The sequence below is a fragment of the Gallus gallus genome, chromosome 4, assembly GCF_016699485.2.
Source record: "Gallus gallus isolate bGalGal1 chromosome 4, bGalGal1.mat.broiler.GRCg7b, whole genome shotgun sequence".
NCBI classification, from domain to species: domain Eukaryota; kingdom Metazoa; phylum Chordata; class Aves; order Galliformes; family Phasianidae; genus Gallus; species Gallus gallus.
The window spans coordinates 53,986,240-54,013,582 of NC_052535.1; the positions used below are offsets into that span (position 1 = coordinate 53,986,240).

Consider the following 27,343-nt stretch of genomic DNA (forward strand, 5'->3'; position numbering starts at 1 on the left):
GTACAGACAAATTAATTTACCTATCTGAGAAAACATTTAGAAAAATTATTACTATCAATTCATAGGCACCTAAAGCACTGTGAACTAAAAAGCAAAGAGCAATTAAGACAAAATGCTAACGCAGTTTACTGTCCCTCGTTAACAACTGGCCTGGTAAGCAGGGGAAGAGCTGTAATGCAAATTCACATCACATTACAAAGTTTTTGACACAATCCAACATAACAGGCCCAAAAGCAAACTGGGAGAGATGCTCAAGACTAAATGACAATTGCACAGTTGTTTGAGGAAAGAAATACTTAGAAACTAGTAGCTCACTTGTACATAAAGACACACTAAACAGGAGAGTCTACCTTTACGTACAATGTGTGCATACACCTATAATATCTTATATAGTACCTAACAGTAGTAGTAATTACAGTATTAACAGCAATAAACAAGGTCACACAAAGGCTTCCAAAGCACAGCATTTTTTTAAATCCTTTTGTGTGGAAGACTGAACACAGAAATGCGGAAATTAAATTTCCAAGTTTCTAACTTGCCATTTCGGTACATCCTCCTCAGCTACTGCGTGTCCCATGTTTTCCCATACCTGTCAGTGTAAACTCACTATGGAAAAACTGACCTCAGGCTATACAGCTGTGGCTTTGTCCCTTGTACTGGACAGTAAACTGCTTTTAGGTAGTTGATCTTCCTAAGTGTGGCTTCCCATTGAAAGCTGCATCAAAACCAAACAGCACTTTGTAGCATTTATGTATACACAAAAAAATAAGGATGGATAAAGGAAAATTGTCCTCTGAGCTAGGTAATGATCATAATACTAAAAAGTAACATAAAAAGCCATAAACAGAGAAGAGTTCTGTTAGGCTCAAAACAATAAATAGTATGATTAAGTAAGATTAACAATAATAAGAACAACTTTCATTCTCTTTCCTTTGTACTTGTCATCATTAGTCGCAGATGATGTGAAAACTTATATTCACTAACACTTAGCCCCACTGGAAGCAACTAATACTGATAAAAACAGGCACTTTTCAAGAGCTTTAAATGGATTATTTTCTGAAGAGCCCAACATTTTTTTTTTTCAATATTATAACCAGATAAGTAATGACAGAAAAAGATCATGCTGTACAGGACATTAAATTTTTTTGCCTTCTTGGTATGCACTGTTCCTGCTCTTCTAATATTCTGAAGAACAGTATGTGAAGGTTGTTGCAAAACTATGAACAGCGGAGATGGAGGAAAAATGCCACTATTAAGGTAGGCTTCTTACACCTGATATGGTATGTATAGCTTAGAGTACGTCATGAAAAACAAAAGCCTCTGATTGTACTCACACTTTCAGGGCAATCATTCTGACTGAGCTCTCATGTACTCAAACCAGCCTTCTCTTTTTAATTAATGTAAAGATGCCAGATTTATATAAGTTAATTGGATCAGGCAATATGGAAATTAAGTATACACATGTATTGTTAGAACATTTCTTTTATGCCACGTAGCCAGGCTTAAAATTGACATAAGGGTTTTTTAAATTTTAGTATTATCAGAAAGTCAGTGGAATGTATTCTGTACTGTATAAATAATTTGACCTTATCTATCTCCCGATGCTGAGAAGGTAGTATGATGCCCCTTGCACTCAACAATGAGTTTCTGCATTGGGAATAGGAAGATTTGAGAAAGACTGACTTAGCACAGTATACTTCTACTCTAATTTGGCTCATCATAAAGCTATTCTTCACTCTACTGATAAAATATGAGAGCGGGCAAACATTTAATTATGAGTAGAACTATACTTCATATGCAAAACACGATTATATCTGTTAGCATATAAACGCTAATAAATGTTGAATTAATCTTCTATTACTTCTGGACTAGTAATAGTCAAATTTGTTTAAACTGAACAGTGAATTCACATATTTAATTATTTCTGACTACATAATAATTTGACTTTTATGTGAAAATTATGTCACTTACTGATGTATTTAACCAAGCTTGTACAAAGAAGGTGGAAGTGCTGTGAAATGCATATACCGCTGACAAAGGTCTTCCAGTATAAAGAGGCCAATCTTCCTTGCTGAGAAAGCTGAAAAGAACAATAAAGTACGTAGATGATTCTCTATTTATCATAAAAAGGCAAATTCCATTTAAGGCACATGTCTAATAAAGATTGGGGTCTCTCTTCTATGGTGCTGAAATGGGATTGTGAAAGAGACACAAAAATCTCAACCTTATAACCACGCTGATGATTTTGATATTTCCCCTTGCCAAGACAAAATGGTAGAGAAGTTTGAAAACAGTTTTGTTAACCACTTCCACACTATTTCTCCTGTGTGCGCTTCACTGGATTTCAAGCTTTCTTTTCCCTTTTCAAAGTTTCTCACCTTTTTGCTTAATCACTTAAAAAAAAAAAAAAAACACTTTTATTTAAAGATTTTCATAACTACACCTTCTTCCCTCTTCTTTATGCCTCTTTTATCAGCCTCCCATTTTGGTTCAGAGAGGCATTAATTTTCAAATTAGCTGGATGCCTATAGAGAAGAAAATCATAAACATGGGAAAAAATACATATAACAACTACAAGAAATTTTTTAAAAACTTTAAGAATTGCAGAAGTATCCTCATCATTTTCAAACAAATTGTTTTTATCCTGAATCAAATGCACAGAGTGAAGATCCTACTTCAAAAGGAAATATACTACCAATTTTATCAGTATTTTGCTCCAAAATATCAATTAGCTCAACTACAATTAATTAGAGACAACCTGATTTCTTGCAACATCAAGAATTTCCTGAGTCCCCACTAGCTGAGCAATCTCCAAAGCAAGGACTTAGCTTACCATGTTCTGCAAGCCCCCTGGTGAGGACATCCAGGGAGGGCATAACAGATACAGACCCCAGTCACACACCTCCCTAGTGCTGTGTGGCAACTAAAAGCCACAAGGAAGGAACCAGCAGTCCTTCTCTGTTCCTAGGAATCCCTTTCAGGCAGATAAGGCTACAGCCCGTCTTCAAGTGGCCATGCCAGGAATGAGATTTAGTCATCTAATTAAAAATGTGTTTACAGACTTCCCAGAATGTGTCTCAGGTTCCAACAAAACATCCTGCCTTCTGCCCATCATCAGGAAAGCTGATAGCAACTGTAAGTTCTTACTAAAGCTGTTGAGATTGTTCTCTTTCAGATAGGAAATAATAGCAAACTTACTGGGCTTGAAGACACGTCCCATTGGTACATACTTTAAATAGGGTTTAGCTGTTAAAATATCTGAGAAATAATTCCCCAAAAGTGAAAGTTTGCCAGAAAGCCTACTTACTCAAAGCAAAATAATGGTTAGGAGAAATGTCCTGGGATCTGTAAAGCCTACTATTTCTAAAATTAATCTCCTTTACTTTGTGAAAAAGGCTGTGGGAATTGCAAACCTGGGAAGTTGCAAAGATCACTCTATTATACTTAGTTAAAATGGAACACCAAATTCTCTTCCTACAAACTACTGAAGTCAAAAGAGTTACAAAAGCAGTGACTTCGGTCTGCAGCATCTTAAGGTGACTGGTGTAACAGAACTTAGGGACACTTAGTGCAGAGTAACTGTGGGATATAATTTTGTAATAGGCAAAGAAAAAATGTTGAGAAAATTCTACAGCAAAATGATATGCTTGTAACTTTGAAATATTGGCACCTTCTGACAAAGTTTGACCTATTTCTGTTAGTAAGTTTGCAACTATTCAGGCATGCTCCGTTGCAGACCAACTGGATCTACAGAATTCTACACTGTGCTACCCACCCAGACAAGCATCCCTGAAAATACAAATTGCTAACAAGTGTTGACATTGCTGAGATTCCTGATATGTGCATATCAAAAGCAGTTCGTATGATAAGATGAGCAAAAATCCTGCTGAATGGTAGTGAACACTCTTCCTTTCTCTTCTTTCAAACCATGCCGAATTCTGCAGCCCTGTTGAAGTCTTAAGTACCGAGGACAGTTTATGTGCAGAGAGAATGGAGATTAAATGTACAGTAGCAAAGCAGGAGATTGGCTTTTTTGTAGCCAAATGCATTTTTAGCCATTCTGTGATAACTGCCTCTCACCAGTTAAATAAACCTGATTTACTACTGTTCCTAAAATTTATTGACTTCTAAAATAAAATTAGTAAGAGGCAAAGGACTACTACACATCATGAAAAGTTCTGGGCACTAAACATGTAGTTGCCAAGTCACTCAATTATATTTGAAAAGTGACAATCAGGTGAAGTCTCTGGTGACCAGAAAAAAGGCAACATCACACCCATTTTTAAGAAGAGTAAAAAGGATGATCCCAGGAACTACAATACTATCAGTTTCACCTGAGACTACCAGAGGAAGGCAACAAAAATGATCCAGGGAATGGAACACCTCTCCTATGAGGGCTGGGACTCTTCAGCCTGGACAAGAGAAGGCTGTGAGGTGACCTACAACAACCTTGAAATATCTAAAGGGGAGCTACAGGAAAGAAGGAGACAGACTCTTGAGGAGGGTCAGTAGTGATAGAAGTAGGGGAAATGCTTTCAAGCTCAATGAGAGTAGACTGATGTTGGACATAAGGAAAAAGTATTTTACAGTGAGGGTGTAACCTCACTGGAACAGTACCTGGAACAGGTAGCCTAGAGATTAGGTTGTTGCTTTGTCCCTGGAGACTTTCAAGATGAGGCTGGATCAATCCCTGGGCAACCTGATTTAGCTGTGCATGTCCCTGTTCATTTCAGGGGAGTTGGACTACATGACCTTTGACGGTCCTTTTCAACTCTAAGGATTCTATGATTCTAAACCACTTAACTGTATTACAGAATCTTATTCTAGAGTATATAGATTCATTTTCGTAAAATATTGTTCATTTCTGAAATTAAACACCTATAACATTCTCCTAAAATCCCAGGATCTGAAGACAGATAGCTTATTTCTGTGGCAGGAAGTTAAGTGCCATCAGATAATACAGAGATTACATATAGATACTTACTGATATCAATACTGATATCATGATATGAACACACATACACATATATACATATGGTTTATATGACACTGTAGTGTCTTGTCACTACCCCCAGGAATGAAGGCCCTGTTCAGTGAAAAACACAGCAAATAAAACGAGCTTGACCTACAACAATATGCCTGTGCTCTAAGCATTAGTAGTCAGGCAGAACAGAAAGGTTAGTCAACATAAAAATAAGAGGGAGATGGTCAGAATTGCAAAATAAGGTAAATATGTTTTAAGAGAAAGCAGAAAAGCAGAAAAATCAGCTTGCTCTTATATGATACAAGTTACATTTGCAAGTGTACATGCTTTCCACTAACAGAAATAAGGATGTGCAGTGAGTGTTTTAGACAAAACTGGAGGATAATCAGTTATGTAAGACAGAAATAAAATGAGTGCATGAAGCACTTTGCAGAAGTTCATACGACCTACTGTAGCACTTTTGGCTTACTGAACACTTTGAAATAGAAACAGAACATTTCAGCAGAACCTCAAGAGTCCTTGAAACTGGCTTTTGTTTCTCAACCATACATTACTTACCCTAATGACCCCTTCTTCCTTTCTGCACTCTATTCTTTTATTATTATTCATGATTTTTCTGCAGACAAGAAATTCCTCTGGAAATTCATTTGGACTAATTGTTTCATTTACTTTAAAAGAACAAAGAAATATGTCAAAGCACATTATTCTTTTGAGGCCACTTCCAAATCTTAAATGTTAGATCTGTTGCCAGTCCTTATGATTTTTGGAACTGAAAGCTGAAGATTTAGCTTTCAAAAATATTTTATGTCAAATATCGGCACACATTGTAGATATTATGGAGAGACGGTGAAGAGTGAAATGAAGTTCCTGCATTTGTGCCACAACATATTTCACCTTAAGATCACTAATTTTCCCAGAATGCCTTGGCACATCTCAGATGTGACACCATTGAGCGCAGGCTCTTCATCCTCCACTGCCCAAACACATCAACAAGATTCAACACCGGCTGAAATTTCTGTTGGAAGTGTGGTAGAGGGAAAGAGCAGAAGAACTGTAGCATTAGGATAGTAGAAAACACTCTATTTGTCTAAAAAACGTGAAAATCACTATTTTGAAGTACTTTGACTGCTATCCATTTAAACTGTTCTCCAATCTCACGTCCCAGCTAACAGGTTAAAAATTCTCCCAAAAGGAGAAAGTAATGTACCATTTTATTACAAATTTCTGGGGCATTGCTTCCTTATTACAGTGTCAGCACTCAATAATAATGTTAACAGCCATTTGAACTCAATAGTTCCATACCCTACAGTTGTTAAGGGAATGCAAACAAATCCACTCTGTCATACTTTCCTTAACCTGAATCTCTTCTCACATTGAACACGATCCTAATTCTTTGATGTATTATATGGTTTTGCACAAGACTGGAAAGAGCTAGTGTGGTGCTGGAGCAGATTACCCCTGGGACAAGTAGAATAAATAAAGGAAAAAAATACTTAATTTTCACACATTATAACTGTGGCATACACCCTGATACCACACACAGAGGACACTTAATGGCTCTTATTTATTCTTGTTCTTTAAGGACAAACCAATTAATGTTATTCTGTGAGGTGCACACTATATCCACTCTACTGAAAAGAAACAGTTCCCATTGTTTTGATGTACCATCCTAGCATTATCTCTCATACCTTCAGATGATGCGTGCAGTGAAGCCTATGGCAGCTGTTAAATCAATATTTAGTTCACTGATGTGTGACACCAAACTGACAAAGACTGACTTAGTGTCCTGGGCATTCTCCTAACATGTTGTGCATATTTAAAGTATTGCTGTCTGGAGGGGTGACAAGCTTAGGGGGAAGATTTATCACTGAATCATTGCTATCAGCTCGATTGTGTAATAAACCTGTGTTTCAAATAATGCTGCCTGCATACAGCACATTTTAACCAATTTAGTTTTAGTTGGAGCAATTTAGCATGCTTACTCTTTCAATTGTAATGGTCTTCGTGTTTTCAAGGAGATTTTCTTCAAGGACATGATCAAATAGAAATAAGTTTGCATATATTTCCACAGCTAAACCTGAAGAGAAAGTAGCAAATAATTTGAAGATGCAGCTGGTAAAATTCACATGTATGTAAGTGGAACTGTACTCTGAAAGTCAACTGCAAAATTATCATAGACGCCTTTACTTTTTCCCCTGCTTGGTATTAATGTACTTTAACACTTTGTCATTTGTCGACCTAATACTTGAGAACAAGAGAAGGCACTTAAATTCAAAATTACACTGAGAATTTGCTAAGGTCACACTAAAGAAGAGACTTGTTCCTTTCATATGTTTTTATATAAAACAAATAATTTACCTGCATTTTGTATCATGTACTTTCAGAGCAACCTACATGTCATATCATCTCTCCAGCAGCAGCCCAGCACTTTCCTTGATTCTGGGCCTGCCAGCCAGTATGAATATTTATTCAGTGGGCAAAAGAGGAAAGATTATTCAGTACATAAATCATACACTTCCCCCAGAGTATGTCCCATAAAGTCTACTTATTGCAAAGCCAGCCCCGTACATTCAGATTCCATAATGTCATGCTTTCAAAACAGTATTTACTTAAGAGCCCATGGCTGAAGTCCAGGGCGGCAGTTCTAGACCACATTTACAAGCATCTGATAGGCATTGCATTCACCATGGCAAACATCTCATCTAGGGGAATGCAAGCTATTTTTTCTAACAAACCATCATCTTTTGGATCTTAATCACCTCTTCCTTCCTGACTTCTACTATTCTATATTCTCAAAGGCAAGAAATAGTGAACTTTTCACATTGTTTCACTTCTCTAGCTTCATAATTTCTACCAGCTTGCTATCATCAGGCTTACTCGCCCCTAAGATCGACAACCTTTTTCTGACAGAGTAAGACCAAGAAAGAGCCTAAGGCTTTCCGGTTTTGACATGTTTGTCCCATCTCTTCTGAGAACACAGTATTTCCTTCAATTCTTTATATTAATCTAAAGGCTTCAAACTAGTAATTTTTGATACTCTGTCACATTAAAGGGAACGACTTTTGTGCAAATTTTTCTCAAAGTCAGTAGGTTCTGTTTCTTCTCTAACTTCAGATCCGATTCCTGCCTCCCTAGTTTCTGCCCTTGTAGGCAAGTAAGTGGTTTCCTTTCACTACAGTTCATTATCATTTTTGCTTTCCCTCTTAGTTTTTTATCTTTCGTGCACCCTGACTCTTCATGTTGGAATCTTCTGACTTATTTCCACACTACAGCTTCCTCCTTGGAATATTTCACAGAATTGCAGGAGTTGGAAGGGACTTCAAGAGATCATCGAATCCAACTCCCCTGCTAAAGCAGGTTTCCAACATTAGGTCACACTGGCAGTATTCACAATCCTTTGACCATTCTCCCTCCCTAGTCCAGTTATTCCTTTCTTTAAATGGGGCAAATACATTATGACCAGAAGATTCCTACTGTAGATAAGAGAGTAGCCTTCTCCTTGGTGACACTACCTGCCTCATTTAGTTCTACATTTTGCCTCATTACTCATTACTTCCATTACTCGTGGAAACTGTAAACATCATTCACCCCCCCCCCCCCCCCCCCCCCATAAAATCATAGAACATTTACTCAAGTAAGCTCAACCAAGCAAAAAAATTGATGCATACAAGGGGAACAATATAAAAGCTATCAGCAGGGCACAGGTTGATTTTATGCAGATGTACAGTTTGCATGCTAAGGGGTTCAGAAACACTCAAGTTTCCGAAAAACTTTTTTTTTTTTGCTTGACCAATTTTCTTCATTATTTTTAGGAACCTGCAGAATTCAGAACTTCTATTACAAACACACACATTACAGAAGGAACAGTCTGACATGCATGGTTTTTTAATAAGGTTTTCATTAGCTGCTCTTATATTTTTTTTTCCTCTTACACCCTGCTTTTAATGTCTCAGCCTTCATTCAACACTGTAAAACAAGAAGTGGAATATTACTACAGAATATCTTCATGGCTGAATATAAAAATAATCACACGATGTCCTTGTAGCATGAAAGCTCTCTAGGCAATTTCCATTCCTGTTTGCATACGTAGTCTATGCATCTATTTTGAAAAAGTTACCTTCTTTTCCTGTATCAGATTAAAACCCCAAAAATCAGTCTCAAAGCTTTTCTATTTTCAAAATAGAAAACAGTCCATACTATTTTTTTTTTAAATCTAACATTCAAAAGTAAGCATGCACATTCGTGCAAAGAATTTGGTGACATCACTCAAGAACCGCACTTGTAAAACTGTACATCATAAATTGGTGTTCAAAATTCATTCTATCTCAGAGGATGCGAGCCAAAATAAAACATTCTTTTTATCACTGAGGAGTGTTTGTGGTGATCTAAATTTTTATTATTTGAAGCATACAATATAGTTCTCTATCCTACCACAGATATCAATAGAGTGAGTGCCTGATCATTGTCAATTCAGTTCCATCAGGACCCTGGGGCCAGTTTATTTGGCAACAAGATCCAGCTTTGATTTGTATGAAATAAGCCTATTTTTGGTGCAACTACTTTTAACAAAGTGTCAACTGTACCCAAGACTAAACTGTTTGCCATGATCCAAACATTTGCAGACAGGTAAATATATAAGTATATATATGAAAATATAGAGACACTAATTTCCTCAGCTCACATGTCAATATTAGTGGTGACAAAAACCAACTGATGCACCTAATGTCCCAGTTAATCTTTTTCAGAAGAAAAAGAGCTGAAAGAAATTTCAATACATTTTTTTCTAGACGTTTTCTTCTTTGGTGTGGGACACAACTTCTTGTGTCATTGAATGTGTTGTGATAGAAAAGGAAAAAAGAAAAAGAAGCTTCAGACAATGAAGCTTTACATTCTGTGATCAAAGGAGGCAAAAAGTAAGTTTGCAGTAGGATTGCATCAGTACAGCAAATATGTACCTACTGCCTTTAGTGGATTTCTGTCAATAACCATTCTTACTAAACTCCTCTTTTCCTTAGCTCAGTACTTAGACCACATGGAGTTGGCTTTGTCCCAGCTATCCTCTGCCCCCAGGAGTTATGATGGATAAGGGATTCAGATTCATGACCCCCTTACTTGCATTTGAAATTGCCCGCAATATACTGGGCAAATCCATTTTATTTTTTCCATCCCCATAAATACCAGCAAGCACCAAGAAACCTGACCTGCATTAGCTCAGATCTGATACCTACCACTGATGCACCACTCACAGTGCTGCCAGAAGAGGGTTATATTGAAGTGTTCTGGACAGCTTTACTCACTGAAAATGCCAGCATCAGCACGTCTCAAAAAAATCTCCAAATTTGACTGCTGACACAATAAGTCTGAAGATGCATCCAACTACAGCACAGAATGAAGAAAAGCTGTGAAGAGCAAGGAGAAAGGTTGGGAAGGAAAAGAGGCAACAAAGTTGGGAGCTGATATTCATTATTATGAAAATTGCCTAAAGCTTTTTCAAGAGCCTAGCAGATAATTCAGGATGCTTACCCTTGTATCTATAATGGTGAGGGAACATATCCAGCATTAGTCAACTAAAATGACTTCCAAATGTTCTAACACCTTGCAACTTGGCAAATAATCCTGCTGTCTACAGATATTTCTCTTACATCTATCTGGTGGTGTGATGATTCTGAGTACGTGCTTGCGCATTCACAAACACAAAGACAGGACACTGCCTATCCTGCTACACTCTCTGAAGAAAAATTTATATAATATGCTACCAATTATGGAATTCTTGAGGAGTGTGTTCACTTGACACGCTTCTCAATGAGTCCCATCATTGGTAGCACATTATATGAATGTCAGCACTACTACTTTATATTCTTCAAGACTCACTGTGCTGCATAAAGCATCCATCAGTCAAAGGAGGAGGCAGCTGAAATTTAAAGTGAACTACCTGAAATTTCAGAAGTGCTACATTTCTTAGAGCAGAGAAGCATGCCAAAAGCTGCATGAACCTGCCCAACTATAAAGCAAATGGGAAAGGCCTGAAAATTTTCTAGAAGCCCTCAGTGAAGTTACATGACATTCCTTCACTCATTTGTTAGAGGGAGTAGCATTTTTGTTATTAAGTTTTATTTTGCATCTTCATAAAATGAACAACCTTAAGGTTTTATACACTCTGATAAGACATTTCCATTCCTACAGCTAGGTCAAATTCTTACTAAAATTAAATTGGTATTTTGAGCATTTTGAATGATTACTGATTACTTCAAGCTTTAGTTGCAATATCACAAAACGAACAAATAAGCATAAAAGTAGTAAGAACTGTATATTTCTGCAATTTTCACTGACATTTAACCCATCTGTCCTGAACTTCCATTTGACAAGTATGTAATGATTTGACTGACAATGACCATAGAGACTAATAAAATAAGCCAAGTTTAAGATGACTTTTCTTAATTGATCTTTGTCTACAATTAATTATGCATTGCTTGAATGAATATTATTTACCAACAAGAAACAGTTTTTAATAGTCTAATATTATTACATTACATTTTTCTAACTGAAAAATTATGTTATGAGCTTGCTTTGTCATCTATCCCAATTCAGTGGGCATTTTAAAAAAAAGATAGAATAGATAGAATAGATAGAATAGGAAGGGAGGGAGGGAGGAAGGAAAGAGAAAGAAAGATAGATTTTGCCTTGGTAAAAAAAAGGAGAGGACTCAGTTTCAGAAGCATAGTATTCTGATTAGATCAATCAATCAAAGAATAAAAGATAACTCAATTTTATCTTGTGAACACATTTTAGCTAAAACAAAGCATTAATGTTTTCATAGCTGATAAGCATAACTTTTATAAAAGATAAAAGCAATAAAAACCTTCAGCAAAATGAATGTTATTCTGTTTTCAAATTCTGCAAACAAATCACAAAATTTCTGGGATTGGAGCTGAGTTCAATATTCTCTATTTACACTCTTGACTCAATCTCTTCCTTTTTTTTTTTTTCTCCTTTTTTTCCCCCCAGTCATGCTTCCTCTAATTTACATTCCTATCTTTCTGATCTTTTCCTAAAATGATGAAATAATATTCCTTACAGTGCAAGTAACATGAAGATGACAGCAGAGAGTAAGGTCTAAAAGGACTGATCATTTTCCATTATCTTCAATTCTGCCAGGTAGCACAACTAGCCTTCAAGACCTAGACAGGATACTGGTGTGTACCTGAGATGACTGCACCCACCTACATTTCAGCTCATGACTCCCATCCCTTGTGGTGATAATGACTGCACTAAGCTTTCCACTTCAGAGGAAAAAAACCAGAATTGTTTGTATACTTGAGAATAGCTAAATCATATTAATGTGTGAACTGTCACTTAGAAGTACCTCAGAAGAGTGATACAGGCAACTCATGAATGAACACTTACTTGCCTTCAAGAAGTTTCTACCAACAGTGGAGAACCATAACTTGCCTTCCTAATTTATCTCCACAGAACTTTTGTCTTCCAACCTCAACCATGTTTTAACACTGAAGGAGGTCTGCATAAGTCTTCCCATCAATTTCAGTAATCTCCAGCAGCATGCTCCAGCCCTACATCTTGGAACTCTTTCTTATGGCTTCTGAAGACAGCACACGTAAAAATTTATATGAAGTAGATCTACTCAATAACTTATTGAAATTCAAATAAATATTTCAATTCAATGTGCTTTGGATTAGTCTGTGTGAAAACTATGTTTTCTGAATAAATACGAACAATCATCAATAAATATCAATACTACACCGTTTTAGCTATACATTACAATGGACTCGCTGAAATTCATCATTCCTCTCACCCTAGACTGAGATCCAAAATTTTCAATGGCATATCCATGTTCTCACATCAGAAAGAGATCACTCCCTGAACTTAGGCTTCATACACCAAAGGCAAACGTCTACCAGTTCATTGGAAATTTCATACTACTAATTCTTCTACAGTGTCAACTGGATTTCACAACTTCAATAGCCTTCTTCTCTAATAGCTCCAAAGAAGAAAATGCCTAGGTATTAGTGATAAGCACTATTCACAGATATCCACTAATCTTGATATTTCATCATTTCATACCTGAATATATCTTAATGGAGGCTTTGAAAGCACGTGTCCAAAAAAAAAAAAAAAAAAAGCATTTAATTTCTACCTGTACTTGTAAATATTGCTCCTATGACTGACTACATAGAATAGGAGAGTACCAATGAAAAATTAGTACCCAAGTTATTCACTAACTACTTATATATATGTCTATTCACTTATTGTAATTATGATCTAAATTTAAGCACAGAAATCAGACATCCACCTTTACAAATGTATTTTTACACAAGTTTTCAAATCGCTATATATAAGAGTCTCTGACCCTCAGAAGCTATTTTACGAAGCAGTCAGATTTTTTCAGATCCCACCACCTCAACCACAGAGCCTTTCTAGACCTCATCCCAAGTGGGAACAAATACCAGTTTTGGCCATCAGAAACCTGATTAATTGGGAATGACATTCTGGGCCTAGTGTTGGTGACCCAATGATTGGGAATTGCCCTGGAGCTTTAAAGCCTCATGTCCTTCCTAAGGCTACAGTCACACATAGAACAAAACCGCCTAGTTAAATTACATTAGCCATCTACTGTTTACAAATTTCAGGATCACGCATGGTCTGCCCATTGTTTGGCACAGATAAACACAATCAGCTCTGGCATGTGAAGCTGCTGACAGATTGCCAACCACTGGTACAGATGGTGGCAGCACGAGAGTGCTAATTACCGATGACATTAATGATGAGGTAACCTGTCTCTTCAGCTAATAAACAGATGGAATGTGTTTCTTATTAATTTTTTTTTCCAGATAACAAATTGATCAGTTTTAATTGCAGAGAGCAAGAAAGCCAAATTATATGTTCTTCGGAGAAATTTGTTTTCTGCTAATTGCTCTAAACAATCAATGGAAGAATTACAACTGGCATTATCCCACTGGGAACAGGAGCAGAGAAGTCAAAGTCAATTAGCTTCCTACAGTACGGTGCACTCAGATGGAAAGAGTCATTATAACAGACTATAAAAGTCAAACTACAAACCATGCAGTTCCACAAAAAAAAAAGCAGACTTAGATGTAAAATCTAGTCAGGGGGCTTTCAAAATATTTTTCTTCACGTATCACTGTAGTTTCCAGTTTTTGTTTAGATACTTCAATAAAAAGGATAAAAGCCAAGAAAGATGACTTTCTTGAATCTCAGAAGGCCGGATGACTTAGGAGAGCACTAAGGCCCTACGTCTTTAGAAATCATGGCTGAGGAATCTCTCAATTTACAGAATAAAAACTAGCAAGGTCGCTTTTCTGTCAATTGTTCAATTAAGACAAATAGGATACATATAGAAAAGCTGAAGACTCCACAGTGGCCAGTGAAATGCTACAGAACAGGGAAAATAGTTGCCACAGGTGGCTTCCTAGCTTTTCCCATTTCCCTATTAATATTCTCATTTGTGAATGGGGTGGAAGGAAGGAATAAAACAGGGCAACTGTTCAATGCTTACACATTATCAACACTTAATGAACAGTTTTGTTTCAAGTGATGGAACATCACCACTAGGATTGGAAGTCCCTACCTTGTGAGAGCACCAGATACTGCTAACAGCATTCTGAATCTCACCTGTAAGAGTCAGGACCTCAAGCTCTTGCTGAGAGCCTGAAAGCTATGAGGAACCGAGGGACCCCAGTGCTCTGCAGAGCCCTGGCTCCCAACCCTGCCGAGCAGTGCCTCTCATTGCAACCCTCAGCCTGCCCAGAGAGAGACAGCTCCTCACACACAGTGATATCCTGCTTCAAAAGAAGAGAAGCAGCTATTTCAGACATACACCTCATATACCCATTTTCCCCCATCATGGGACTATAATACATCAGAAAGTGAAACAAAAATATATTAACTGATCATTGAGTATTTTAACTAAAATATTCAGTGAATATTTTAACTAAAAGCAATTGGAAAAAAAGGAGTAACCACCAGAAAAAAATCTCAAGCACATAAAATACAGTAATTCTCTACTATAACAACTTCTTGTCTTATCTGATTATGCTCAAATAGATGGTGCCTGGTTTTAGGTTAACTTTCAAACATTACTGATAGATTGTTTGTTCTAATACATTCAAGTAAGAAAATGACAATTCAATGCACTTTGTGTGGAACACAACTCCCTTTGTATGTTGCAAGAATAAAGTCTAGATTATTTCATATTAAATCCTTGTACCCTGCAGTTCCTCATCAGTGGAAAGTTTAGTAGTGTGTTTTTTTCCCTTGAACACTAATCATAGAGCTTTACACAAACCTTTTAATGATTTAACTTCTCTCTTAAGCTGAGCTCCTGACTCTTGTAGTAAGGAGTAACCAAACAGTCAAAGTGTTCTTGCACAAGCTACCTGACTGACAGTACTTATTTCTCTGAGATCACCCCATCAGAACATTTTCCTGCACAAGTTTATTTTTCTACAGTAATGTCTCTAATTTTAAATTGGTAAAAAATCACTGGCCACCCAAGTTCTTAACACATTCATCAATGTTTTCAGCAGTGATGTAATGTTGTATTTGAAAACACATTATCTCCCCATTTTTTTACTTTATGCTGTTGCATACAAAGGAGTCAATTGACTTTTTTTTTATGTACATACAACTGCAAAGGCATCCAAAACTTTTGTTAAAGGCCACCTACTTTTTCCATGAGTTATCAGAAACAACACAAACAGCCTATTTAAAAGTGAATGACAATGAGTAGTTGTTCTAGGCTGGGAAAGGTTTACATACATTCTCACAGCTCACTTTATTCAGAGCTTCTAAATAACAGCTTGCAAGCCCTACAGCCACTAATTTAGCACCACATTGTGACTCCTTCTGTTTTCTTCCATCTGCCTGAAGCAAAATCAAGTTCTAGTGACCTTTTTTTGGCCAATATATATGAAATTGGTTCATGTGACCTGGGTGCTTTTTTGTGCAAAGTATTAAATACCTTGTACAAAGCAGATGGTACAGACTGCTGACGATGAAATTCCTATGACTGTGCTTAAGATGGGTGAATAAATGAAGTCTTGAACCAAACTTTGTTGAAAAGGAAATCAAACAGTTTTAGTTTTGTTCCAAAACATTCCTAATTCAGAGGCTATTCTTCTGCTAAACAGGCAAATAGACGTTTTAAGGAATGAAATGTATTCAAACATTTTCAGTTTTCCTCCTTAGCCAGGCTTCTTGTAAAATGAAGGTAACATCCCTCTACTGCTGCATGTGCAACAACAATTAATCAACACTTGTAATATGCTTTGTATATATTCCTATGAGAAACAGCATGCAGGGGTTAGAAAATACACTTGATGCAGAAGGAAACATCTCTCATACAGACTGCCTGCAAAGCCAGTTATGAAATTTGGAAATTTACTGTGCATTTCTAGCTTACTTTTCAAGCACAGATGTTTTCTTCCTGTGCTAATGCAAGACAGATTTCTGCAGAACATCAGATAAGCACTAGCATTTTTCTTTACAACCTATTTCTCTACAGATGATACCAAATTCTGTTCTCATTTTGGCAACTGCTGCTTAAGCAACAGTTGCATAGTGCAATTCTGAACCACAAATTCTGCTTATCATCTAGAGACTGTTGAGGATTTTTTTGTTTCCCTTAATGCTATAAGCATCATACTTCATCATCCATAGAGGCAAAGAGTGGGTATCTAACAAAACCTAAGTCAGCTCCTACCATGTAACTGTTGTTTTCCCTCTACACACACAAAGCAATCCTGAAATATTTATACAGACAAAAGGAAACCTTTTTTTCTTACTCTTTGCTATCTGGGTCACCTGAAATGCAAAGGGCAAAATTAAATTCTGACGAATAGTAAAACAGTTCATTCCTCTTTCTGCACTCTGCTACACTTCACCATGCACACAATGTGGTAATTGCTTTTGCTTGACTTGTTCAAACAGCCATGTTCACGATGTGACAGCTAGGGCACTAATATATTTATGCCCTTTGTAATCGGCCAGCATTGCTTGTAATTAGGTGCAAAGTTAATTAAGTGCAATACATCTAATAACTGCCTGCCAGTGATTGTAAAGTTTGATTTAGCACATGAACTGTCAAGGTGTCAGAATGGTGCGTTAAAAAATAAGTTGCTAACAGAAAAACAATCCTGCCACAAGCAAAAGAAAAGCACTGTGACTGTGAGTCAGTTGAGAAACAGAAAAGATACTCAAATGCTTCATCTGTCTGACACTGGGAAATAATCTCACCAGCCTGACGAGAAGTTGTATCTTACTTGGCTGAAATCCAAATTGAAATATAATTTTATCTACCAGCCAACATCTTCTGCTATAGACTACTGCTATATATCTACATTCTTAAAGCTTTTAAATGTCAGAAAGAAAACAGAATTACTTAAATATATACATAAGGAGAAGATTGAGAGAATTGACACTTCATGTTTAGGGTCCTGGTTTTGGTCTGTTTCTTTTATTGCACAAAAACCAACTGTCCTTCTATTGAATGTAAGAGAACAGCGTGCATATACCAAATACATATAAGTAGGAACAGCTTAAAAACTCTGCTTTAGTTGTTCGGGTTCTAGTTAATTTCATTATTTCACATCTTCACCCAAGAAAAAAAAAACCACATGCCCTTCATGATCTTTGTCACTACAGGACATCCTTTCTCCAAAAGACCATTTCCAATTACTTGTTCTTGATTTCAACTATCTGCTTGCACTTTTATTTCTCCCTTGAGGTTTCTGGAAAACCAGCTCCTTTCCTGTTAATTGATGATCACTTCTCCACGGGTATAGTATGTTTTCCAGAAACATATTCCTCTTTCTTAAATTCAATTTTGATTACTTCAGATGTTTCTTTCACCTCCACCTCTTTATGGTGTCAACTGTAAAATGTTCTTCTCTTTGTCAAGGCAGTCAAGGTAAGTCTGAGTCAAAGTATAGCCAGTCAGTGGCAAAAAAATAAAGCAAACGGCATGAATTCTATGCTCAGAAGAATTTAGGATGAGCTGCACATCAGACTGTAAATGATACTGAGCACAAATTATGGGTTATGCAGCAGCACAAAATATATGCACAGTTCAATAATACTTTAGTTTCTAACACTCCCAGATGCATGAAGTTCAGAAAAATTATATTTGTAAGATACCAAGAGAAAAGTACAAACAATGTTCTGAAGGTTTTTCAAGACAGCAGGTCCAAATGAAATGGATGAAAGTTGTACACAAATAGGTCAGTCCACAAACTTTGAGAAATAACACAAGTTCACAAGAGCATTGCTGCTTCCAAAGCAATCACCAGCAAAGCTTTCTTTCTAAGATGCTTCACAAAAATCAATGTCAGATAAGCCAATCTTTGCGGTTAGTTATTAAGAACTGATATTTGATCAGGGAAATTATGCTGTAGATTGACATGAAATTAATAATGCTTGTTGTGTGGTGCCCAATGACAAAGGTAAATGCTAATGGCTCTAAAATCCTAATGACTGCCAAAGTACTCTTCTGAGCTTTGATTAGTGCTTGTGTTGTGCAATTATGCTTTTCTGTAATTACTGTGAATTACCATCATGATATTATTATTCTCATATTTTTTACTCCTCTGAAATTGTCAAAATTTCCTGCAGCTAAAAATGGATTTGATTTGCATTACCACAAGCTTTGATTGTTTAATGAAAAATAATTCCATGCAGACTCTCATGTTAAATTGTCCATTTAAAATTTTCCTGTTATCTAGATTATGTTGAAGTGCTCCTTCTTTCATTTATCGTTTGGCTTTATTATCACAGTCACTGCTTTTGCTTTATGCTAGATTCTGGAGGGGCAGGAAACAATGAAAGACATTTTTATCTATATCACCGCTTCTGGCTGGAAGCCCTTTCTCAACAAGTTCTCTCTCTTTCTTAAAATTCCCTATTTGGAAAGCTTAAAAATGCCAGCACATTCCATCAAAATGAGCTATCTGTGCTAATAAGATGATTTTCTTTGGGTTGTAGTAGGTTCTGCAGAAATCTACTACTGACTAGCCCTAAGCCAGTGAAGTGGCCAAACTCCACGGGATGACTTCATCTATGCCTGATGGTTACTGAATATTTCGCTCAAGAAATAAATGTAAAGGGGCAGTGCATGCTTCCTAAGAGCTTGCATTTCTCTGCTAGGGTCACTACTGAAGTGTTTTTGGTAAATGTGGCTATCTTTGTGGCTTTCAGTGCTGTAGTGGCTTAGAACCTCACAAGATAGCCTCAAATGAAGACCATTTATCAAAATGAGTCTTCATTTCAACTTGTGCAATTCAAGGAAAATCTCAGGAATGATTTTCAAGGTGCCTGCTTTCCCTGTAAAGGAGTATTGATCACTTTCATTATTCAGACAGCTACTTAACAGCCTTGGAAAGAACAAACAAGCAGAACCAAGAGACCATCTGACCTTCAGAAACTAAAAAATAAATAAACAAAGCTATTTTTTTGCTCATTTTACAATGGGTTTGGTTTATTTAGTGGTAAAAAAATAGACTCGACTTCAACTCTTGATTTTTGTTGACTAATTTTTTTCCCATCTGTAAATATATTTTTTTTCTCCTTTCTTGGTGATTTACAGAACATCAGTCGATGTTCTGTTTTATGGTTTTGAGGGCTTCTCAAAGCCTGCTCCATGACAGCTTGCAAAACATGACTGCAAGTATTTCATGAGGGAATACTCAAATCATGGCTGTAATGAAAATGTAGCTTAAGCCATGATCAAGACTAATCTTTAGAAAATATTTTAGGAGCAGAAGTAGATTTCTGGGTACTGAAAGTATTTCAAAGTGCATACGGTATGAGAACCAGCAAAATCCATTCAAAATCCAAACTGCAATAATCAGAGAAAATCTGGGTTTGCAAGTCATAAGTCTTTTTTTGAGATGTTGAGCTAAATAATTTCAAGAAAACATCAGAAAGACATGACCTTCAAAACTGAAAAGTATTCAAGTAACCCACAGTCTAAAGAAGATGCCATCTGAAACATTTCTTCCTACATACATTGCTTCCTCATGAAGTGCATATATGTTTAAACTGATAATTAATAGGAAAGAGAGACAGAATCTATCCTTTAAAGACTACAGATATTCAGATTTTTTTTTTCTTGGCTTACAGAGGATTACATTTCTATTACATTTCTATTGCAACAAAAATAGAAAAATCCTGTGACCCACTGCAGTTTTGATAGCCTTAATGTCTGTTTTTTATGTTCCTCAATCTACCTGAAGTCCATCATAGTTTTGCTGCCTGTATCATAAAAGCCTTCCCTATAGTATTTTTACTAAAACAGTAATTCGGTAATTTTTGAAACAGGTTTATTTCTCATACCTAAAAACATCTTGTGAAGTATTCACAAATGCTGGACTAGGGCAAGATAGTCTAGATAATTCTAATTTTATATTATCTATTTAGCTATATACACACAAGATATTGTTTTGAACCCTTTTTCTCTCTCTTTTCTTCCCAGTTTTTCAACTGGTCCTATTTGTACTTCATATATGCATCACATTTTTCTCTCACATATACACCAGTCTCGTATGCAGAGTGTTGATATAACATTTACTCACAATTTTACACTTATTCAAGTAGGTTCAAAGTAAGTCAGAATAAGTTGGACCATGCCCACATGTACAACTAAGGAGGTGAAAGCCCAGATGAATGAAAACAACTTTTTTTTTTTTAAATCCCTCAAATATTTTGTTTTTCATTTTCACCATGGGTAATAACAAATGCAGGTAATTTGTCTAAAAGTTTATTTTGATGTGGGGAAATGTGAGCTCCCACTGAACACATGTAGATTGTATCTTCTGAAACAGTGTTCCACCATTAAGATTTTACAATGATGGCTAAACAATGCTGGGTTTTGAAGCAGCAATGCACACTCATGAAACCACGACTCATCTGTTTGTCAGAGCTGTGAATGTGTACTCCGCTTCCTGGATGAATCACCATTCCACTGCAATGAGTGTATGTCCTGATGAAATGAGCATGTGTTACACGACCATCTTTGACACTGTTTTAAGTACTGGTTCTGCATCACTCAACCCAATTAGAGCTGCCATCAAATGAACATGGCAGTGACACTGATAGTAAGATTAGCATCTTGTACACTTTCATTTCAATCTGCTTCATACCAGTTCCACTTGAAATCACACTGTGTAAGAAGGGTCCTCATTTTTTAGATACCAAAACAACATTACATAAACAATCAAGTGGGAATAAACAAGCAGTAAAAAACAAGCTGGAACATCACATTTTGACCTTGCCAGTGGGTGAACTTCCTATGACTGGAACCAGCACAAATGCAAACTATTAGAGAAGGTCCTGTATTTCATGGAAACTTCTGCTCTACTACCCAAAAAGTCATTGCCCAGTCTTAGCCCTCATACGGGAGGTCACCACAGATCTTGCTTGTTTCAGCATTTTCCTTTCATATTACAGATCAGCTAATCTTACAGACATGTGCCTCTGGTGAGATGGCAAACGTCCCTGGCTAAGGAATTAATACTCCTTTTTAAAGTTATGCTCTTTCTTCTGAGCTTTCAGCAAACAAATCAAATCCAGCATTTAGCAACTGCATATTTCAAATCACCCAAAGCCCTTTCAGATCTTGAAGCTGTACACACTGTCTGCTAGAATAACCCCAGGCACTCTGTTACAATTGAATCGTAACCAGTGACACCCTTTTTCCCATCCCATTGCACTAGGTTACCTCCACTGTTTATGGAGAGGACTCCAAATGCTTTCATGCAAGCAGTAATGTGCTGAGCAACAGAAGGAACATATTATTAAATATTTCTTTTATCTTCAGTCACAACAGGCACAAGTTTAACCAGTACTCAAATATTTTCCATCAGAGTGTTGCATCTACAAAGTTTTCAGAACTTTGAAACTAAACAGGATTTAGGTGATTATGGCTCCTCCGTCTCTTTTCTCTAGCCCAACCAATTTTATCCACAAAACTTTGTGGAAAATACATGGCCATATGCCACAGTGCAAGATGAAACATACATAATCATCTATGTTGCTTGATTTCCTCCTGCTAGGGTCATGCTCTTTCTCTGAGATACCATAGTTTTTGCCTGCTGACCTTTCACTAGAGTTTAAGTTTTATTTGAAGGTGCTAGAAATATTTCAGCTCCTGAGTGGTTGCGTGTGACTGGAGATTGCAGTCAGTGAGCTGGGTGGTCCCTTCTAGTTCAATACTCTTCTAGGTTCTCAGGAACTAACTATGCAAAGCCAGCACCGGACTCGACATTCTTGAATAACCATACTATTTCCTTATTGCAACTTACAGAGTAGTGTGGAGGGATCTCCCTTCTCTTTAAATTCAAGACTCTGCTGGAATATAATATTGGAAAGTAATATATGCTTTACCTATAGACACAAGGCCACATATTCTTCCTTCCCCCTGAATGTTCTGAAAAAAAAAAATAAAATAATGGAAGAGCAGTCTGAAAGCAAAAGTCACGTGGAGTGTTGTATACAAATCCCTTCAGACAGACAAATGTTCTGAAATATTGATATCCATCAACATATGAATGTTCTGTTTATGAAATCTTGTGAATCTTTCAGGTTACGCCTAGAGCAGCAACTCCAAGCTGCCTTGTAGCCAACACAAGGCATTTAGGAAAGTGAGTTCTAGTCCAAGAACTGCTGCTCAGCGTGGATCAGCCACTTTCCTCTTGGTGTTAACTATTTCTCTCTGCAAAGCACAGAGTTAATTAAGGATAGGAAATTGTATGTAAAAAGTCATTCCTATTATAGAATATTCTATTCTCCATACTCCCCTAAACTACAAAAAGGGTTAAAAATGCATTGCTGTAACAGTCAAGATCAGTTTTTTATTGGTCAAAGTACCTACCGCCAGCTAAGTAATTTGAAGTAATTGTGGCTAAATGTTAAAATGTATTTTTTTTTTCGAGGCAGCTACATATATGTCTGGATGAATGCATGACTTGTCTTAGTGTTTTAGGTGTCAGAATAGAAAGATACCAAATAGATTTGGTAACTGAGTACATCACTCTAAGTTCTTAGTTGGACACTCAGGGACAATACGTAGTAATAAATACAGCTTTAATTTATTTGACCAAAAAGCTGTGAAATCAGAAGAAAGCACCTGAACTATCTGAATAGGCCTTTTAGTGGGAGTCAGATATAAACAACATATAATTGTGGCTGAATCTGGATGGTTAGTATGTGATGAGATCTGCTAGACAACCCAAGTTATGTCGAAGATGGTTGACCTGGTTCACTACTGACAGAATAATGCCTGAGTAACTCATTTCATTAATCAATTCCCAGGCTGAAATTTCAATCACAATGTATATTAAACTAAGCCATTCATTTAACTGTATTTCAAAGTGGGTAGCAAAAGACGATTGCCTGTTCTAGATAAAAACTGGACCACAGACATTAATCCATAAATCACTTTTGTCCCATTCTGAAGGCAGCACATAGAACAACAATACGGCAATATTTAGGAGACTCTGAAATGATTGTTACCATAGATGTGATAGATGAGATGCTGCAGAGCAAACATCACTAGACTTGTGAGAACTGCACTGAAAGAATCCTTGGTAGCACAGTTGTGCTGCCAGGATGTGTGAACCTGAGTGAAGATGTAGCATGTCTGGAAGACCTTGCTTGTCCTGCTTTAAATTAATTCATTCCAAATATTGGAAAGTAAAAGTTTGCAGCCTTACTGATATGAACCAAGGTTATATAAACAGACAAATAGTAATCACAAGCATGGCAGAAAGCCAACATGTTGAAGTGAATGCTATTGACGCTGCCTCTCTCCATCTGTGAAGAGCCTTTCAGGGCAAATGAATGCTAAAAATATTTATGCTTCCCTGTGAAATAAGTACTGACCTTCTCACATACGAAACAAGCTAGGTAGGTATTTGATCTTCCTTCAACTGGTTTTAAAGTTTAAAAAATCCTTTTGGCATAACATAGCTATCAAACAGAATCAAACAGGTTGAAAGTTACTTTTACCAAAGCAGATGAATGACTGTCATCTGGATACAATGACAGCAAGACAAGCTTAATGAGAACTATTGCACTTGTACTTCTGCATCCAGATCTGCTTTCCAGTTGGAATCTTCAGTCTAATATTGAGCAAGCCTAAAGGCTAAGCTGTATGTTGTACAAGGACAGAAGCAAACAAATACCTAAGGAAATTCCAAAATAAGACTAGAAGTATAGGAAACAGCATGGATGAAGAGCAGGATGTTCGTAATAGTAAAACATATTTGTAGAAATCTTCTTAATTTGAGCTGGTTAGAAATGATCCTAGAGGATGTCTGAGAGATTACTCATTTTCCCTGAAAGCAATATTTCTCACAGGGATGTATTTGTTTCTTCTGGAAGAGCTGGGCCTGGCTCCAGCCTTAGCAATGCCATTTCAAGAGTTTTTAACTGGAGGCCTCATCCCAAGGACTCCAGATGTTCCAAAAGTAAAGCCAAGCCAGAAGCTAGCTGGCAGGTAAATTTAAAATATCTGCCTCGAAAACCTGATTCATTTGGTGATATCACCAGAGTGAGCAAGAGAAGGACAACTACAAAGACCACAGTGACCAGCAGCTGTAGAGAAAATTAGAGGACAAAGTTAGGTATACAAATACGACATTTAAACTTTTCTCACATGCAATACTGTGGGATTCCTGACAAAACAAATTTCTGAATTTTCAGCTCTTTTCCTCTTAAATAAATAAATAACCCCCCAAAAACTAGTTGAAGAACTTACTTCAGAAGACCGTAGCAATAGTTAGGGGGCATGACTTTGACTAACGCTATTACTTGTTTGTACTTCTCACCTTAGGCCTCCAAAGTATGCTTGTTCTCAAATCTCCTTGAAATATATTTATATGCTAATTTTTTTTCTTTCTTATTCTTTTTAACCTTCATGTTTTTTTTTTTTCCATAAAGCACTATTCTCAGTCTCTCCGAATCTCAGGAAATACAATAGTCCATCATTTAGTGAGTTTAATAACTACCACATTGTTGAGTGAAGTTTACACATCAAATAAAAAGATCTTGGCATTTTTTCTACTTTTTCCATAATTAGTGGAGCTCCAATCTCCAACTCAATAGACAGAGCTGCTAATGTGTCTTTCCTCTTCCAAGACAGAATTTTTTCTACAAACCAGGAGAATTTTGTGTGAAAGTTACAAATAATAGATATCCTTAGTTGCCACAAGAATACTCTGAGATGTTCAAAGCCAGGAATGCTGGGGAGTTTTACCTGCCAGAGATGCTTTCTTTCATATTCTCAATTTTTATAATTTTTATTTCCTCCTTTTTCCAGCAGCAGTGCTCTCCCATGTAACATTTGGAGAGATCAGGTAAAGGAGGTTCAGTACAAGCATCTTCCTAAATAGTGACATACCAGCCACTTGCTCTGCATGCTCAGCTTCTATCAACAGTTTAAGGCTGATGAAATCAAATATCTACAAATTCTCCAAGAGATGTTCCTGACAATAAAAACATTTTTTCACATCTGTATCCACTAAAGATATTTTTACAGTATTTTGAAATTACATTTTAACACCACTGGCAAACACAATAAAGTCCTTCAAAGAGAGTGAGAGGTTACCTTGACTCTGGCACCATCTACTGAAAAGTGAATAAAAGTGCCTGGCTAGAGGACCAAGAAAAGATGTTAATCGAGAAAACATGCTCTAATTTCTTCTAGCAGTGTGAATACTTCTACTTCCTCATCACCGAGAAGGTTTTCACTCACAGCCTTGAAAAATATTTTCTTAGCTTCTCATTACTGCTGACATTCAACAGAGTGCAATGATATAATGTAACAGGATCTTTCCAGTCGGCAAGATAACCAGTACAAATAAACAAGAAGTTGCTTGCACTGACTTTGCAAGCAATTTTTCACCACACAGACACTGAAGAGGAACAAGCTATTTCAGTGTAACTGCCAGGAATGTTCTTAGCTGTGCAAAATCCATTATAATATATATATGTGTGTGTGTGTGTATATATATGTATGTATAAACAAAACCTTCACACAAAGGGTAATAGTTTAGAAAACAGTTTTCTCATTAATGCCTTTCTAATTATTTTATTCTCTCTTTCTAGACAAAATATATTTGCTGTGCATTAACAAAAAAAAGCATAAATAAGAAGGGATTAACACTTAAGTTGAAAATGTTTGTAAGCAAAAACTTAACAAGTATCAGATTTTTACCTGTTTTATATGGTTACTTGAAAATTGAGTTTCATAAACTCTTGCCACAATTCAAACACAGCATTGAAACAGAAAACAGCATTTGTACTAAAAATGTTTAAAACATCAACAGTATTGAAAATGACTCCAAACATCAAATCTCTTATAACCAGTAATCTCCCACAAGAAATTAGGTATTCAAGAAAAGTACTGTAAGCTATCTCTTTCTGTCGCAAACATTGCTTTGGTTTAGAGTTTCCAAAGAAGAAAAGCATTTTAAGAACTCAAGAATTAAAATTGCAAGCAAAATTATTAAGGACAATGAGGGGTTACTGCAACTAGAGAAGATGAAGACAAAATTTAGTAAAGAAAAAAAATGCTGCAAATTAATAAAAATTGATTACTTATACCTCTGAGGAATGAAATGAAGACAAGGAATATTGGCTTAAGCCTGCTGGACATTGAGAAGAACACAGCCATCATGCTTGCAGGGTCTGATGATTAATGTTTGGCTTTAGCATAATACAAGATTTATTGCATTTTGCCTGAAGTGGGTAATTGAATAATCCCTCTAAAAAGCAATAATTTTTCCATGAAGTTCATAAAGTTAATACACTCCAAATCTCCAAGTAGCAGAAGAGAAACAGCTAAGCGTCTACCTACAGAAAATATTGGATGGAACTCACAAGGCACAAGCATTTTTAAAGGAAAGAATATATACATTATTTTTAAATACTGCCTGTGTACATGTATGCTGATTGAGTGAATGAACAGTAGTTCCTGACTTCTTTTTATATCATAGCATCTCCACTGAATCCTTGGATAGCACTGTCACTTCATAAAGTCTAAAATCAAACCGAAACTCAATAAAATCCTGACTGTATGTAAATGTACATGAAATAAAATCAAATAAACATCAACGTATGTTTGCTTTTTCTAGTCTTTCAAGCTGTGTTGACAATATTTCCAATTATCAGTTAATGGGAGAACAAGCTTCACAGGCATTACTTAGACTTTTGATATCAATAGAAATAGAAAGAAAGAAAGCTCACACTGATTTATGCTATGTTTGAGGTCTATAGACCATATCCTATAAAATATTTGTAAGACTTGACAATCATCCAGAGTGTAGCAAC

General features: G+C 36.5%; 1 long non-coding RNA gene across 21 annotated transcripts in view; it reads right to left on the bottom strand.

Moving 5' to 3' along the window:
• Positions 1 to 27,343, bottom strand: part of LOC112532303 — a 196,909-nt gene that overhangs the window by 132,875 nt on the left and 36,691 nt on the right. For all 21 annotated transcript variants that reach the window (XR_005859160.2, XR_006939063.1, XR_005859162.2 and 18 more), the window contains one exon: positions 1,972 to 2,080. This is a non-coding gene — a long non-coding RNA (uncharacterized LOC112532303). The remainder of the gene's footprint in view (positions 1 to 1,971; positions 2,081 to 27,343) is intronic.